The sequence below is a fragment of the Engystomops pustulosus genome, chromosome 2, assembly GCF_040894005.1.
Source record: "Engystomops pustulosus chromosome 2, aEngPut4.maternal, whole genome shotgun sequence".
Taxonomy (NCBI): domain Eukaryota; kingdom Metazoa; phylum Chordata; class Amphibia; order Anura; family Leptodactylidae; genus Engystomops; species Engystomops pustulosus.
Window position 1 is genome coordinate 65,477,511 of NC_092412.1, and position 17,713 is coordinate 65,495,223.

Below are 17,713 nucleotides of genomic sequence, written 5' to 3' on the forward strand. Positions count from 1 at the left end.
CTACTGTCTGTAGCTCCTCCTGCACTATAACGGTTGCTGCGCTCCGCTTGGCTGTAGGACCTCCTTCTGCGGATCGGCTCCTTGGTGTTCTCATGGTTGTAGCTCTACCTCCAATGGATCGGATACTGGGCGTCCTGAATTTGGCTCTGGGTGCTCCTCCTGCGAATAGGTGCTCCGCTCCAGTAACGGTTACTGCCTGGCATCCGCATATTCCGTTGGTTCGATCACTTAGACGTCACAGTGAGCAGCGCGTTGGCGGGGCAACTACCGGAGGTCACATGATTATCTTGACAAATGCATAGGCTTATAGAAGGCTATGCACTGTTATTTTACAACAGTACAATATGTATGTGTATAATATCATGTATATGGGATAAGTAAAACAATATGTTTATGAACTGTATAGGGCCTATGTATTACTAAATAACAGTATGTAACAAGCTATGTATATGGGTAGTGTATAACACTGTGTACAGTATATGGGCTGTGTATAACGCTTAGTATTTGGTAGGTGTTAGTGTTGGGAGCTGTCCTGTGACAGGGTCTCCAGTTGGTTTCCATCCAGGTTATACAATAGTAAATTCACAGCATTCCATCTACAGGCGGTTCCCTACTTAAGAACACCCGACTTACATGTGATCCCTAGTTACAAACGGACCTCTGGATGTTAGTAATTTACTGTACTTTAGCCTTCGGCTACTATAAACAGTTACCGTATAATAGTTATCACAGGTGTCTGCAATTAAGCTGCATTGGTAATCCTGGTTCTTATGACAACCCAACATTTTTAAAGTCCAATTGTCACAGAGACCAAAAAAAATTTGGTTGGGGTTACAACTATAAAATATACAGTTGTGTCTTACATACAAATTCAACTTAAGAACAAACCTACAGACCCTATCTTGTACGTCAGTGATTTTCAACCTTTTTTGAGCCGCGGCACACTTTTTATAGTGTTTTTAGTATATGGTGCTGATTATTATGTGGCTCATATACTGCAAAATAAAGGGGTACAATGAGAAGTACTATGGCCATGAGGCCAGAGTACAAGTGCCAGCTCATATACTCAGCATATGAGCTGGTACTTGTAGTACTCCAGCCTCATGACTATAGTATTTCTCATTTTACATTTCTCATTGTTATATGCAGTATACTGCTGGAGTACTACAAGTACCAGCTCATATGCTGAGTATTCTGCCAACAGTTCATATACTCAGGCAAAAGCTCATATAGTCAGCATTATTGGTGGGCATTACCTTGGCGGTAGGCAAATGCGAGAGTCTCTCCGCTCTCAGGATGATGCGCCGGCCTCGGTGATGTCATTTTGTCGCGCGAGGTTCAAAGCTTGCGCATGTGTTATAGTACACGTCTCCTACATTGTAAGAAGCCGTGACTGCGCATCGCTGCGCATTGCCGGGAAACAAAACACAGGGGGCACCATAGTTTGGGGAACTTTCCCCGTGGCACACCCGACCATGTGTCGCAGCACACTAGTGTGCCACGGCACACTGGTTGAAAATCACTGTTGTACGTAACCCGGGGACTGCCTGTATTTGGTGAAGACTGGTGCCACAACAGGGTCTTAAGTTTAGAAGATTTGGCACTAAGTATATGTTAATATTTCAATGCTTTACTCCTTAGTTCAAATAATCCAAAACATTAACATGATGTTTTGGTCTTAAGTGGACCTTCCTCAGATACAGATTGTATATAGAACGTACATGTCACCGAGGGGATCAGAACATATATTAGTCCCCAATAGTTTGCTGGTGTAGTGAGGTACCCCCTGTAAAGTATCCACTTCTTACATACACCAGGCAGTGTTACCTCTTCTCCATAGTTTCCATCCAGGGGCCTCTTAGAGAGTATCCAGGCTGCTATTTGGCTTTTTTTTTTTTTTTATCAGAGTCTGCTGTTGACAGACTGTAATAGAAAAGTAACACCCCCCCCCCCCCCCCGAGAGTTAAAACATTTTAAGAGCCCATTTACATTTGCACTTTGCCTTTCCTCTAGGCTCTCCAATTTAGGAGAGCCCATTAAAACAAAAATGGTCTTATGTTCACCTCCTGTTCTCAACCAACTTCAATGTATACAAGATTGCCTTCCATTTTAAACACTTCCATTATTAATAGCAGATAAAAAAAAGGGTGAAAACTGCTTTTTTACTTTTTCTGCTATTTAATATACAAAGCTGAACATAACAGGTGTAAACTTAGCCTTATCCTGTTTTATCCTCTAGAAAACTCCTATAATGTATTCTATATTATATTGTCTTACAGAGTGTCTTCTGGTTTCTCCAGTGATCAGTGGAAATCTCGTCTTTAAATGGACAACCACCCAACATAAGCATTTCTGAAGCAACTCTGTCAGCAATCAGGTTCCTTAAGTAACTGCATATACCATATATAGCACTGGCAAATCTCTTCTTAGAACTCAGCAGTTCTTCTCTTATTGATCTTGAAAGGTATGCATTATCTACAGCCAGGAATAACCAGTACCCTTCTCTGTAAAGTCCTTCTCTAAAGATCTTATTACTACGGTAATACATCATCTTGACAGAGTGAAGGGAAAAACATAGTAGTGTAGTAGTACCTAATTCTAGTATTAATGGTACAAGAGTCTAAATAAAGATCCTACAGAATTAATAAATATAATCATTTACTAAATTCCACATCAGGTGAATAGAAACAAGGGAACCTATTTCTCATTATGGTGGAAAAGGCATTGTTGATCACCAAACTGTTCTTGGACGGTTGGGAGAAGTTGCTCTTGGAGGACATTCTGGTACCATTCTTTGTTCATGGATGTGTTTTTAAGAAAGACTGTGAGAGAGCCGATTCCCTTGGCTGAGAAGCAACCCCACACATGAATGGTTGCAGGATGATTTACAGTTGGCATGAGACAAGACTGGTGGTATCGCTCACCTTGTCTTCTCCGAACAAGCTGTTTTCCAGATGTTCCAAACAATTGGAAAAGGGATTCATCAGAGAAAATGAATTTACCCCAGTCCTCAGCAGTCCACTCCCTGTACCTTTTGCAGAATATCAGTCTGTCCCTGATGTTTTTTCTGGAGAGAAGTGGCTTCTTGCTGCCCTCTTTAATGCCAGGCCTTGCTCCAAGTGTCTCCGTCTCACAGTGCGTGCAGATGCACTCACACCTGCCTGCTGCCATTCCTGAGCAAGCTCTGCACTGCTGGAAGCCCAATCCCGAAGCTAAAACACTTTTAAGAGACGGTCCCGGTGCTTGCTGGTCCTCCATGGGCGCCCTGGAGCCTCTTCGGCAACAATGGAACCTCTCTCCTTGAATTCCTTGATGATGCAATAGATTGTTGACTGAGGTGCAATCTTTCTAGCTGTGATACTCTTCCCTGTTAGGCCAGTTTTGTGCAGTGCAATGATGACTGTACGTGTTTCTTTAGAGATAACCATGGTTAACAGAAGAGAAACAATGATGCCAAGCACCAGCCTCCTTTTATGTATCATTCTCAAGACTTTTGGCCATGACTGTACACATGGTGTAGGGTAATTATTTTTGATTTTTAATATCAAAAATTGAGATTTGGAGATGTGTTTATAATTTTCATTATTTAGTTATCATTAGGTGCATTTTGTGATAATCACTGCCCCCTGAAGATGGCACATGATGCTGTAGATCAACTACAATTCAAGTTAAAGGAACCAGCACTAAACTGGAATGTCACTGAGAAGGGAACAGAACGCTGGGTCCAAATCAGCCACTACAATGCCTTGACAATCTGTATTCAAGAATGGGTCATCAATATATTAAGAATTTATATCTTTTTCAATTTCTTATAACGTACATTATCAAAAGTGAATGTAAAAAAAACACATCTTTTAATCAATAGAGACATTCTCCCAAATAAGAATCTTCCATGATCGATAAGAGAGAAAGCTCTTGTAAAAACCTTGGGACCAGTAATAGATTTTAATATAGGCAGTTAGGGTGTTAGCCTGGGGTCTAAAACTATAAGATTAAGACCAAACCACTCACCAAATTTTATACTGAGAAGAAGCTTCATCCATGAAATCCTCATACATCTGTTCCTGCTCTCAATACACATGTAACAAGGGCAATTTCAGGACCGTTGAAGATCCTCCAAAGGTCCTGAAACTGCAGATTGAAAGCAGGCAGAAGGGACACATCCTTCATTCCACAAGAAGCCTGATTTCAGTACCATATGTAGAAGGTGACTTCCATACTTGTAGGGGCTATAATATTCATACAGCCCAGTGCCCAGGTCAGTTTTTATCCACCACTGCTGAGGACAGTTGGCATACTTGATTTGTTTACATAGCAAGGATAGACCTCTTGCAAGCTTTTATGTAGTGGACCTGCATTGCAGACCCAGGTAATCTTTTAGAATTTAAATTGGCATGACCGCGGCGTGTAAGGGTTTTCCCCCTATGGATCGGATACCCCGTGCCACTACCCGATGTTCTGAGCAGTCAGACCCCTTCCGGGTCTCACTGTAAACTGTCTGCACATGCGTCTGCATGCTCAGACAGTTTACACTGCTCTACATTGAATTAGTATTGTAGAGCAGTGTATTGGACTTGAACCAGCGATCAGAGCATCGCTGATGCCACATTTTAGTGTGCGCCCGTCGGCAGGTCACATGGATGCGACTCTGCCGGCGAGAGAAGAGAGAGGAAAGAAGAGAGAAGAGGAGCCGCTGGGACCCGCGCCAAAGATCGGGAGCCTCGCGCTGAAGATCAGGACCCGCGCCAACGATCCGGACACCGGAGGGTGATTATTAAGTTTTTACATTTTTTGGCAGGAGCTGGCTGTATACTACATGGGGGCTGGCTGTATACTACATGGGTGCTGGCTGTATACTATATGGAGGCTGGCTGTATATTACATGGAGGCTGACTGTATACTGTATGGGGGCTGGCTGTATACTATATGGGCTGGCTTTATACTACATGGGGGCTGGCTGTATACTACATGGGGCTGGCTGTATAAATAATAATAATAATCTTTATTTATATAGCGCCATCATATTACGTAGCGCTTTACAAATCATAGGGGACAAATACAAATATAATAAAACATGACAGAGCACATGAGCTTACAGTTTATGAGGAGGAGTGGGGTGACACAAGAGGTAAAAGAATATATAATGGTCAAGCCATTCTTCTTAAGGGAATAGAACAAAATATAATAAATGGGATTGTTGTCGCTTGACCCAGTCATCAGCTATCATCTAGTATACAAAGTCCAGGGTGAATGGGACTGCAGAGAAATCTGGTGCCTGTTGGTTGCTGGATAACAGATGGGAGGAGGACACAGGACGGGTTAGTAAAACTTAGTTAAAACTTCATGCAGTTAACGAGTGTTATAGGCTTGCCTAAAGAAATGGGTTTTAAGAGCACATTTGAAACTTTGGAGGTTAGGTATTAGTCTGATAGTCCGGGGCAGAGCATTCCATAGAATGGGTGCAGCTCTAGAGAAGTCTTGGAGACGCGAGTGGGAGGTCCACACTAGGGTAGATGTTAATCTAAGATCACTGGCGGATCTAAGAGCACGAGTTGGGCAATAGACTGAGATAAGAGAGGAGAGGTAGGGGGGTGCAGCATTATACAGAGCTTTGTGGATGAGGGTTATTATATTGAACTGTATTCAAAAGGAGACTGGCAGCCAGTGCAGTGACTGGCATGAACTGGAGGCATCCGTGTAGCGTTTAGTCTGAAAGACGAGCCTGGCTGCTGCATTAAGAATCGATTGGAGAGGAGAGAGTTTGGTGAGAGGAAGACCGGTTAGTAGAGAGTTACAATAGTCTAGACGAGAGTGAATCAGAGCAACAGTTAGCATTTTACAGGTTTCAAATGTGAGAAATGGTCGGATTCTAGAGATGTTTCTGAGATGCATCTGGCAAGAGCGAGCAAGAGATTAAATGTGTGGCTCAAAGGAGAGGTCGGAGTCCAGCACAACCCCCAAGACAGCGGGCCTGCTGCCTTGGGGTGATGGTGACCCCACAGACTGATATGGAGAGGTTAGGATAGGCTCTGTTAGTGGATGGTGGAAAGACAAGAAGTTCAGTCTTAGAAAGATTAAGTTTCAGGCAGAGAGAAGACATGATGTTAGAGACAGCAGAGAGACATTCACTAGTGTTCTGGATTAAGGCAGGGCTGATGTTACATGCTGAGGTATATAGCTGGGTGTCATCAGCATAAAGATGATATTGAAAACCAAATCTGCTGATGGTTTGTCCAATGGGGGCAGTATAGAGGGAGAAGAGAAGAGGACCTAGGACTGAGCCCTGAGGAACCCCGACAGAGAGAGGAACAGAAGAAGAGAGAGATCCAGAAAAGGAGACACTGAAGGTGCGGTCAGAGAGATAGGAGGAAAACCAAGAGAGTGCAGTGTCCTTCAGGCCAATAGAGTGAAGCATCCTAAGGAGGAGTTGGTGGTCCACAGCATCGAACGTTGCCGATAGATCCAGGAGAATGAGGAGAGAATAGTCACCTTTGGATTTTGCAGTGAGGAGATCATTGGAGACTTTAGTAAGAGCAGTTTCAGTAGAATGCATAGAGCGGAAACCAGATTGCAGGGGGTCAAGGAGCAAGTTAGCTCAGAGAAAACGGGAAAGTCGAGAATAGACCAGGCGTTCCAGGAGTTTGGATATGAAATGAAGGTTAGAGACTGGTCTGTAGTTAGTAGCATTGGATGGGTCCAGAGTAGGCTTCTTTAGTAATGGGGTAACAACCGCATGCTTGAAAGATGAGGGAAAGACACCAGAAGAGAGAGAGAGGTTGAAGATTTTAGTGAGGTGAGAAGTGACTGCTGGGGAGATAGACTGCACAAGATTTGAGGGGATGCCTTGATGCATGGAAGTGGGGCGAGCAGAGGAAAGGAGCCTGGACACTTCTTCCTCTGTGACTGGCTCAAAGGAATAGAGTGAACAAGATAAGGTACTGGAGGGAAGGGGATTTATGGAGTTAGTGGACTGAGAAATTATTTCCGGGCGAATGCAGTCGATTTTATCTTTAAAGTAGGTGGCCAGATCTTCAGCCCCAAGGTCTGTGACAGGTGGCTGTACCTTTGGTGTTAGTAAGGAGTGAAGAGTATTGAAGAGCCTTTTGGGGTTGTTAGAAAGAGAAGATATTAGATTAGTAAAATAGACCTGTTTAGCAAGATGGAGAGCAGATTTGAGCATAAATTTAAAGTGAAGAAAGTCAGAGGAAGTGCCCGATTTTCTCCACAGACGTTTGGCACTCCTGGAGCACTTACGAAGGAAACGGGTTTGTGCCATGTGCCAAGGTTGCCTACATTTGTGTTGAAAGGCTCGAACTGACGGTGGTGCCATCTTATCTAGGGCACTTTTGAGAACATTATTATAATGATTAGTAGCCAGGTTAGGACAGGAGAGAGAGGAGATGGGGGCAGCGATGGCTGCACAGTTTCTATGAGGTGGGGAACACTAATGGCACGTGGGTTCCGGTATGTGTGATAAATGGACTTATTCTGTACCAGACAAGAACTATTTACAGTAAAAGAGAGAAGGTTATGGTCTGAAAGTGGAAAGTCATTGTTAGTAAAGTCAGAGACAGAAGAGAGTCGGGCAAAGACCAAGTCAAGGATGTTTCCCTCTTGGTGGGTAGGAGAATCAGAGAGTTGTACAAGTCCCAGAGAGGTAGTAAGTGATAAAAGCTGTGAGGCTGAAGAGGAGATGGGGGTGTTCATAGGGATGTTAAAGTCTCCCATGACGAGTGTTGGGATATCACACGATAGAAAGTGAGGGAGCCAGGAAGCAAAGTGATCAAGGAACTGGAAGGGTGAGCCAGGAGGACGGTATACTACAGCCACACGGAGAGAGAATGGGCGGAAAAGTCTGAGGGTGTGAACCTCAAAAGATGGGAAAGTAAGAGAGGGTACAGGAGGAATGACCTGGAAAGTGCATCGTGGAGAGAGGAGTATGCCTACCCCTCCTCCCTGCCTGTTCTCAGGTCTGGAGGAGTGAGAGAAGTATACTGCTTGGAGCTGGCTGTATACTACTTGGGGCTTATACTTGAGTCAATAGGTTCTTCCAGTTTTTGGTGATAAAATTAGAGGTCTCGGCTTATACTCGGGTCGGCTTATACTCGAATATATACAGAAATAAAATCTCACCAATTAGCCATAGATGCCCCAAAATTAGGTACCAGAAAAGTGCATCTCATGTGGCAAAATAAATAAGGTCCACATTAAAAAAGAAAAAACTTTGTGGAGCCTTTTATTCATTTTATCCGTTGCAAATGTTTCATTTTCCACCCAAAATGAGTGTATTGTGAAAAATATTACAATTTGTAGACTGCACCTCCATTTTGTTTTAACCCCTATAAAACACCTAAAGGGTTAACAAACTTCTTAAAAGTGGTTTTTCATACATTGAGGGGTGTAGTTTCCATAATGGGGTAATTTACAAGTCTAGCTATTATTAAGGTCTCTCACAGTCAATTAGAAGTTGAGTAGGTCCATCTAAATATGGGTTTTGGTTATTTTCCAAAACATTTTAAAAATGATACCTAAATTCTGAGACTTATAACATTCTAGTAAAATATGTGGAATCTTATAAAACCATCCAACATAAAGCAGACATTTGGGAAATGTAAGTTATGAATTTATTTGGGTGCTATGACTATCTGCATCAAAAGTAGAGAATTTAGAACTTTGAAAATAAAGAATTTTTCTAAATTTTTGCCAAATTTAGTTTTTTTTTCATAACTAAACACAAAAGATATCATCCAAATTTTTTAACTAATTTGAAGTACAATGAAGTACAATGTGTCATGAGGAAACACTCTCAAAATCCCCTGGATATCTTATATTGTTCCAAAGCTATAAGCACTTATAGTGACACAAGCCAGATTTGAAAAATGGGGCCGCGTCCTAAAGGCCAAAATAGGCTGAGTCCCGTAGGGTTTGAGAGGCCAAAGCTATTGGCATTAAGTGTGACGCGGCCCCGAACGCATTGCACTCCGTACCTGAAAATGCGGTTGCGTGATTACATCATCACACTTGCCGCGCATCCTGTACCCTTCTGTCCCGACACCTGCTGAGTAAGTAAGAAAGGCTGGAGGGAGAGAAAGCACCATTTTAGGTGAGCAGTTTTTTTTTTTATTTGCCACAATTTAGAGTTAAAGGGAACCTGTCACCAGGAGACCCATACACTGCCAAAGTGTTTTTGTATAAAAAATTGGTTTTACAGAAAAACAGATATGTTATATTGTACCTTTCATTAGCATCTGCTGTGTGACTAGGCAGTTGCCAAAAAGGAGGGACTGGAAAGGAGCAGTCCCCCCCCCCCCCGCACCCTTGGGAAACATGTGACCATTTCAAATATATGAATAACTCCCCACACTCAGGATTGGCTGTAGGGGAGCAGGGGGCGTCGCTAAGCCAAGTGATGGGTGTTTTCATATATTTGAAAAGGTCACATGGAGTAGCTGTTCCCCTAGGGTGGGGGGGAAACTGCTCCTTTCCAGCCCCTCCCATTTGGCAACTGCCTAGTCACACAGCACATGCTAATGAAAGGTACAATATAACATATCTTTTTTTCTGAAAAACCTATTTTTAATACAAAAACACTTTGGCAGTGTATGTACTATGCTCTGTGGGGACTGGGAGGGGGTGCTAAAAATGGGTCTCCTGGTGACAGGTTCCCTTTAAGTAAAGAAAGTTGGGGGTGGAGTGCAGAAAGTAGACTAGATGCAAGCCCTGCATGAAAAATAGATGGAGGACACTATGGAAAGGTGATAAGGAGGCACAGGATTGTGTATGGATGAGGAACAGTATACAGAAGGGAGGACAGTACATGGAATTGATGGGTGACAGTAGAATAGATTGGGGATCTGTAAATAGAATAGATGGGGAGGAAGTATATAGCATAGATGGGGGGGAACAGTATATAGATCAGACGGCAATATATAGAATAGGTGGGGGACAATATATAGAATAGATGGGGGCAGTTTATAGAATAAATTGGGAGACAGTATATAAAATGGATGGGGGGACAGTATATAGAACAGATGGGGGACTGTATATAGAACAGCTGGGGGGCTGTATATAGAATAGATGGTGGACAGTATATAGAATAGATGGGGAGGCAGTATATAGATCAAATGGGGGGCAGTATACAGAACAGATGGGGAGGCAGTATATAGAATAGATGGGGGACTGAATATAGATCAGATGGGGCAGTATATAGAATAGATGGAAGGACAGTATATAGAATAGATGGGGGCAGTATATAGAATAGATGGGTGGACAGTATATAGAACAGATGTGGGGCAGTATATAGAATAGATGGGGCAGTATATATAACAGATGGGGCAGTATATAGAACAGATGGGGGGACATTATATAGAGTAGATGGGGCAGCAGTATATAGAACAAATGGGGGGGGCAGTATACGGAACAGATGTGGGTACGGTATATAGAACAAATGGGACAGTATAAAGAGCAGCTGGGGGACTGTATATAGAGTAAATGGGGAGGCAATATATAGAATATATGGGGCGGCAATATATATTATTTGTGAAGCGCTACTGAATTTGATGTGCTATGTAAATAAAGATTATTATTATTATAAATGCAGACAATTTAGAGAATAGATGGGAGGCATAATATGGATCAAATGGCGGACAGTATACGGAACAGATGGGGAGACTGTATATAGAATAGATGGGGAGGCAGTATATAGAATAGATGGGGAGGCAGTATATAGAATAGATAGGGAGTAAGTATATAGAAAAGATAAGGAGGAAGTATATAGAATATATAGATGGTGGACAGAATATAGAATGGGTGGCAGGCAGTATATATAATAGATGGGGGGACTGTATATAGATTGGATACAGAGGTACAATAGTTTCTAGTGTACATCACAGCAGTGTCTGCTAACGCTAGCAGTGTAACACTGCTGTGTCTATTGTAGCAGTAGTGCCATTTTTACAGGTGACAGGTCCTCTTTAACATAGCGTTTACACTGCATTTTGTAAACAAAATGTTAACAGTAATGTAATTAGGCAAATAACCTCTCCTCAGCTATTGTAAAGCGTGTGAAAACGCAACCAAAACACGGCGTGACCGCACCCGTAATGGTCCAGCCTTTGTGCGTAATGTGTCCAAGCAGGGCCGGATTATAGGCGGGGCCCCCACCATCTTGCCCCCCCTAGGGGCCCCCACCAGATCGCACCTCCCGTGCCCCCCCTCATGAGCCGAACGCCGCCCTCCGGGCATAGGTGAGCGCCTCCCCGGCGATCCAGCCCCTGCATAAACTGCCCGCCCACTCATCCTGCTGCATGGGGAGCCGCCCCCGCCCCCCCCCCCCCCCGGCACAGATGACAAGCAACCCCGCTCGCTCCCCGCTCCGCTCAATCCCGGCTTAACACCGCCCCCGGCTCCCCGCCCCCTGCTCCGCTCACTCGCTCCCCGCGCCGCTCAATCCGGCTCCCCACCCCGCTCAACACCGCCTTCCCTTCCCCCCCGCTCCGCTCGCTCACCACCCCTGGTCCCCGCTCCGCTCACCACCACCCGCTCCCCGCTCCGCTCGCTCACCACCCCCCGCTTCCTGCTCTTCTCGCTTACCACTCCCTGCTCGCTCACCACCACCCGCTCCCCGCTCTGCTCCCTCACCACCCCCCGCTCCCTGCTTCGCTCGCTCACCACCCCCCGCTCCTCTCGCTCACCGCTCCCCGCTCTGCTCGCTCACCACCCCCCGCTCTGCTCTCGCTCACCACCCCCCGCTCTGCTCCCGCACCACCCCCCACTCCCCGCTCCTCTCGCTCACCACCCCCCGCTCTGCTCCCTCACCACCCCCGCTCTGCTCCCTCACCACCCCCGCTCTGCTCCCTCACCACCCCCCGCTCCGCTCGCTCACCACCACCCCGCTTCCCTGCTCCACTCGCTCTACAACCCCCCCCCCCCCGCAACCCTTCCCGGCCGAATAAGCGACCGACCAACTCCCCCCCCCCCCCTGGCGAACAAGCCCTGGCAAGACCCCCCAACCTGCCCGAACAACCAGGCACCCCGTCAACCCTAACAGGTAAGTATATACATATGTGTTTTTCTGTGTGTATATATGTATATACAGTGTATATATGTATATACAGTGTATATGTGTATATATGTATATACAGTGTATATGTGTATATATGTATATACAGTGTATATGTGTATATATGTATAGAAACCAAAATGACCTTCCCGGAGGGAAGGAAAGAGGCACTGATACACTCTGTGATATTAAAATGTCAAAGATACTTTATTGATACGACAATACATAATGCTATTAAAAAACCATGAAGACAGCGAGTGTGGCCTCACTGTGGGGGAGGTCCACGGGATACAGTATAGTGCAAGGTGGTAAGGCACAAAAACAGAAAAAGCGGTCTGCCAATGGGCAAGGTGGAACTATGTTATATGTGTATATGTGGAAACATGGTAGCAGATGCCCAACAAGGTTGGTTCCCGTAAACGTTGTTCGTGATCAATACAAGTGTATGCAATGAACAACTGGTGCTTGGTGAGTGTGGTTATTTGACACCAAGGACCCTTAATAGAATCTACCTCTCCTTACCTAGATCGTAAATCAGTTCCACCGCCCGGGAAGACCACCTTGGGGAGGTCATTTTGGTCATTTTGGTTTCTATTGGTATTATTTCGTGGCACTGTTATGGTGCGGTATTTTGGAGTGGGGGCTCTACCATAACCTTAGGGTTAATTTACCACATGCAGTGGATGGTTAAGTAACCCCCCCCCCTCCCTCCTCTCCTGACCCTATTCGTTAGACTGTACTGTGTATATATGTATATACAGTGTATATGTGTATATATGTATATACAGTGTATTTATGCATCTACTGTGTTTATACACGCATATATTTATATAAGCATATATGTGTGTACATTTATATATATGTGAATGATGTGGTTTTTGTATATACTGTGTATATGGAATGTATGTATATACTCTATATATATATATACATATGTACATATATATATGTTTCGTGCTGTCGCCGCTGAATGTAGCTGTGTTACTGGGAGCGAGGCGGCTGTATGTAGCTGTGTTACTGGGGATGAGGCAGCTGTATGTAGCTGTGTTACTGGGGATGAGGCAGCTGTATGTAGCTGTGTTACTGGGGATGAGGCGACTGTATGTAGCGGTGTTACTGGGGGCGAGGCGGCTGTTTGTAGCGGTGTTACTGGGGATGAGGTGGCTGTATGTAGCTGTGTTACTGGGGATGAGGCGGCTGTATGTAGCGGTGTTATTGGGGATGAGGCGGCTGTATGTAGCGGTGTTATTGGGGATGAGGCGGCTGTATGTAACTGTGTTACTGGGGATGAGGCGGCTGTATGTAGCTTAGTTACTCGGGGGCGAGGCGGCTGTATGTAGCTGTGTTACTGGGGGGGAGGCGGCTGTATGTAGCTGTGTTACTGGGAGCGAGGCGGCTGTATGTAGCTTAGTTACTCGGGGGCGAGGCGGCTGTATGTAGCTGTGTTACTGGGGGACAAGGCGGCTGTATGTAGCTGTGTTACTGGGAGCGAGGCGGCTGTATGTAGCTGTGTTACTGGGGGCGAGGCAGCTGTATGTAGCTGTGTTACTGGGGGGCGAGGCGGCTGTATGTAGCTGTGTTACTGGGGGTGAGGCGGCTGTATGTAGCTGTGTTACTGGGGATGAGGCGGCTGTATGTAGGTGTGTTACTGGGGTGAGGCGGCTGTATGTAGCTGTGTTACTGGGGATGAGGCAGCTGTATGTAGCTCTGTTACTGGGGTGAGGCGGCTGTATGTAGCTGTGTTACTGGGGATGAGGCAGCTGTATGTAGCTGTGTTACTGGGGTGAGGCGGCTGTATGTAGCTGTGTTACTGGGGTGAGGCGGCTGTATGTAGCTGTGTTACTGGGGTGAGGCGGCTGTGTATAGCTGTGTTACTGGCAGTGAGGCGGCTGTATGTAGCTGTGTTACAGCTGGGATAGTGGAAAGGAAGCAGGAGGACGTGTGTGTACGCTACACTTAGTGGGGGCCTCCACCAGATTTTGCGCCCAAGGGCCCCCACCAACCTTAATCCGGCTCTGTGTCCAAGCACCTTCTTCCCATTGATCTGTGTATTAAAACTTTATCGTAAACATATTCAAAGTTGTAATTGTCCAGCACAACAGGGCTAGCGATTTGAAAGCTGTATTCTGCATAATTCAATCATAAAGTAAAAACTTGCACTCCACCATGGTCAAGAAACACATTTCAGCTTCCTCCTTATTCATGATCCATGTTTCTTTTTAACCGGTTCGCGACCGCCCCACGGCGGCGGTCGCGTCGCGCTGCATGGAGAGGGCTCACGGGCTGAGCCCTCTCCATAGCCGGTAAGTCTTTGCTGCATATTGCAGCAAAGGCTTACCGGTAACATCCGCGATCGGTGCTAGCCTCGATCGCGAGGCTATTTCGTTTTAACCCCTTCATTACAATGTGCTGATAGCACATTGTAATGAATGAGGAAGAAAATCCCCATATACTGCCATACTGTAGTATGGCAGTATATGATAGGATCGATCAGACAACCTAGGGTTAAAGTACCCTAGGGAGTCTGAAAAATAGTATAAATAAAAATAAAAAAAAGTTAAAAAAAAAAAAAATGATAATAAAAAAACCTAAAATTTCAAATCACCCCCCTTTCCCTAGAACTGACATAAATATAAATAAACAGTAAAAATCATAAACACATCAGGTATCGACGCGTCCGAAAATACCCGATCTATCAAAATATGATAACGGTTTTTCAATGCGTTTAACCCCGTAACGGAAAATAGCGCCCAAAGTCGAAAATGGCACTTTTTTGCCATTTTGAAAAATCTAAAAAAATCTATAAAAAGTGATCAAAAGGTCGTACAGTCCTAAAAATATATCATTGAAAATATTATCAAATTTCGCAAAAAATGACACCACGCACAGCTCCGTACACCAAAGTATGAAAAAGTTATTAGCGCCAGAAGTTGGCAAAATCAAAAAAATTATTTTTGTACAGGAGGTTTTAATTTTTGTAATGTATGAAAACATTATAAAACCTATACAAATTTGGTATCCCCTTAATCGTACCGACCCAGAGAATAAAGTAGACATGTCATTTGGGGCGCTCAGTGAAAGACGTAATATCCAAGCCCACAAGAAAATGGCGCAAATGCGTTTTTTCACCATTTTCATTGCATTTGGAATTTTTTTCCCGCTTCCGAGTACATGGTATGGAATATTTAATACCATCATTATGAAGTGCAATTTGTTACGCAGAAAACAAGCCGTCACACAGCTCTTTACGTGTAAAAATAAAAAAGTTATAGATTTTTGAAGGTGGGGAGTGAAAAATGGACATAAAAAAACAGGAAAGGGCCCGGTCCTTAACCGGTTAAGGAATTGATACTTCATTTTAAAATAATGACAATCTACATTTATGTGAATGCAGTCAAGTCCTTCCATAGATAGGGGCCGTTTGATTAGGATGATCCATAAACAACATGGCTACGCACACAAAAGCTGCCAAAGCGCCTGGTCAGTGTTCACACAGGGGTTCTATAGTATGACAACTGTAAGGTTCTGATATTTTGGCTTGTAATGGGGCACTGGGTTATCATTTGTATGTAATTTGACTGCAGGCGTCATAAAAACTGTCAATATGTTAGAATTCAAGTTATTTCATATTTCAGCAAGAAAAACTGGGGAAAAGAGCATGTTTATTCACAAATAATCATTGAAAATGCGTATACGACGCCCAGAAACTACATCTCCCAGCAGCCTTCACGATGTGTTACCGAATCCGGAAGTGACGTAATATCAGGCTGCTTAAATACTGCGAACCGACGCTGTGACGTTCTCTTGTCATTGGTGCCATCTTAGGAAGGTAGGCAGGAGCTGTGGTCACGGTGTAGGCCTGTACTCAATCTGATGCCATCCGCCCGGTTCACTAATCCCAATCTGTTCTTTGTCCACAGGCTTTTCTTCTCAAGATGAGAGCCAAGGTAAGCGGCGCGGTATTGAGTGTGGCGGGTGCGGCCATATTTGCTTTTGTTATCGGTGATGTCTTCGGGTGCTGTGTAATGGCGGCGTCTGTAGTGTGTGATGTGCCCGTGGTGTGCATGGCGGCTGTGGTGGTGCCCTGGCTGTTCACACTGTGAGGTGCATGGGCGTTGCGGGTATCTGTGTCCTCATAGCACTAAATGGATTCTAACTTGGTTTTATTCGTTTTCTCTTTGCAGTGGAGGAAGAAGCGTATGCGCAGGTAGGTGTCTCCATGTTTTTCCTTCCTGATATAACCGAGCTGGTGCCACCTTGTGCCATGCTTGTAGGATGTGTATGATGCAGGGACATGGGACCTCCTATATGGGGGTCTGCTGCTGTTTTATTCCTGGTACCTGCTCATGTAGTGACCCTGCCATTATACGTTCACCCTATGCTAATAGATTATGGGGCTATATACTTAATGTAAACCTGTACACATAACATCGCATAGTTTTGTGTGGTTTTTAAGAAGCTTAATATTCAAGATTTTTATGCAACACAGGGATTTTCAACTTTGACACTGGAATGACTAAGCTCTCCTCGAAGTCCCATAATAGTGGTTTTCAGCTCCATAGTGGGAAGTGTCTCTTGGTGCACAATATTGCCCTAGTCTAGAAAAAAAATGGCCATGGTAGCTGCTCGTCGTGGCCAGGTAGTTAATGACATGTATGGCCTTAGGGATCTTCATCTGATTGTGCTTTAGATCTGTGGATCCTCAAATGACTACCTGCAGATGTTTAAACAATAGGATTGTCTTCTAAGGTGGGGTTGTAGAAATTGAGGCCTTTTTAAGCACTGAAGTAACTGGGCTGCTATTATAAAATCGGTGATGGCTGTAGATGTACAAATGTAGAACAGTAGACTTGTGCTCTAGGCCCATTTTGTATCTAGGCTTTTTAGTAGACTGTGTTGTTTTTGTTTTGTTTTTTTTGAGTAACTAGAAACCTTCTGTTTCTCGGACTTAAATGAGCCGTCCATTATGCATTTGTTAAGTGTGCCAAAAAAATGTGAAGCACATGGCTTTCTCTGCTTTCAGTTACCTTGTGCCCTTGCAATTGGGTTCCAGGGAATCTTATTCACACCTCCTGTCACTGCTGGACTCGACCAGATATACTGTACCCCTTAAACTGTGAACTAAAGTTTTTTTTTTTTTTTTCAGACTGAAGCGTAAAAGGAGAAAGATGAGGCAGAGGTCCAAGTAAACGTCTCCTCCATTGCTGCTTACAAGACCTGATGGCTAAATGCAGCCCTCCAGATGAGGAAGAATCTACAGCCTGTGTTATCTGAAAGGTCTTTCACCTTGGCCCTGTTGGCTGTCTGCATGGATGTGACCTCTTCTGGAATACTCAACGCTGTAGAAGCTGGGAAATCCATGATGTCTCGTGCTGATGCCCCATGCTTTCAGGAGATGGACTTGTTAGTTTATGGTCTTGTGCAGCAAGTGTAATAAACATGTTTTTGGTTAAACCAAGCAATGGTTATATAGATTTTTATTAGGATTTGCAGTCTTGCATCATTTACATGAAGTGTGGGTTCAGCTGTTAGGGGTTTTCATACCAAGGCTTGTTTGGGTTAAAAAAAACTTTCAAGTAGTCACTTGGATTAAGAATACACAATGGGAAAGGTTATCTTTTCCATTTTGCACTTTAGTCATTATGCCCTACA

At 44.4% G+C, this 17,713-nt stretch overlaps 1 long non-coding RNA gene across 2 annotated transcripts; it reads left to right on the plus strand.

The window, feature by feature from the left end:
- The first annotated feature begins 258 nt into the window (after positions 1-258).
- Positions 259-17,519, plus strand: LOC140117882 (uncharacterized). 2 transcript variants are annotated; one of them, XR_011853097.1, is made up of 5 exons: positions 259-273; positions 15,697-15,890; positions 15,982-16,008; positions 16,246-16,268; positions 17,208-17,519. It is a non-coding gene; the product is annotated as an uncharacterized lncRNA (long non-coding RNA). The 2 variants fall into 2 exon arrangements; XR_011853096.1 differs by lacking the exon at positions 259-273 and adding an exon at positions 332-346.
- The last annotated feature ends 194 nt before the right edge of the window (positions 17,520-17,713 follow it).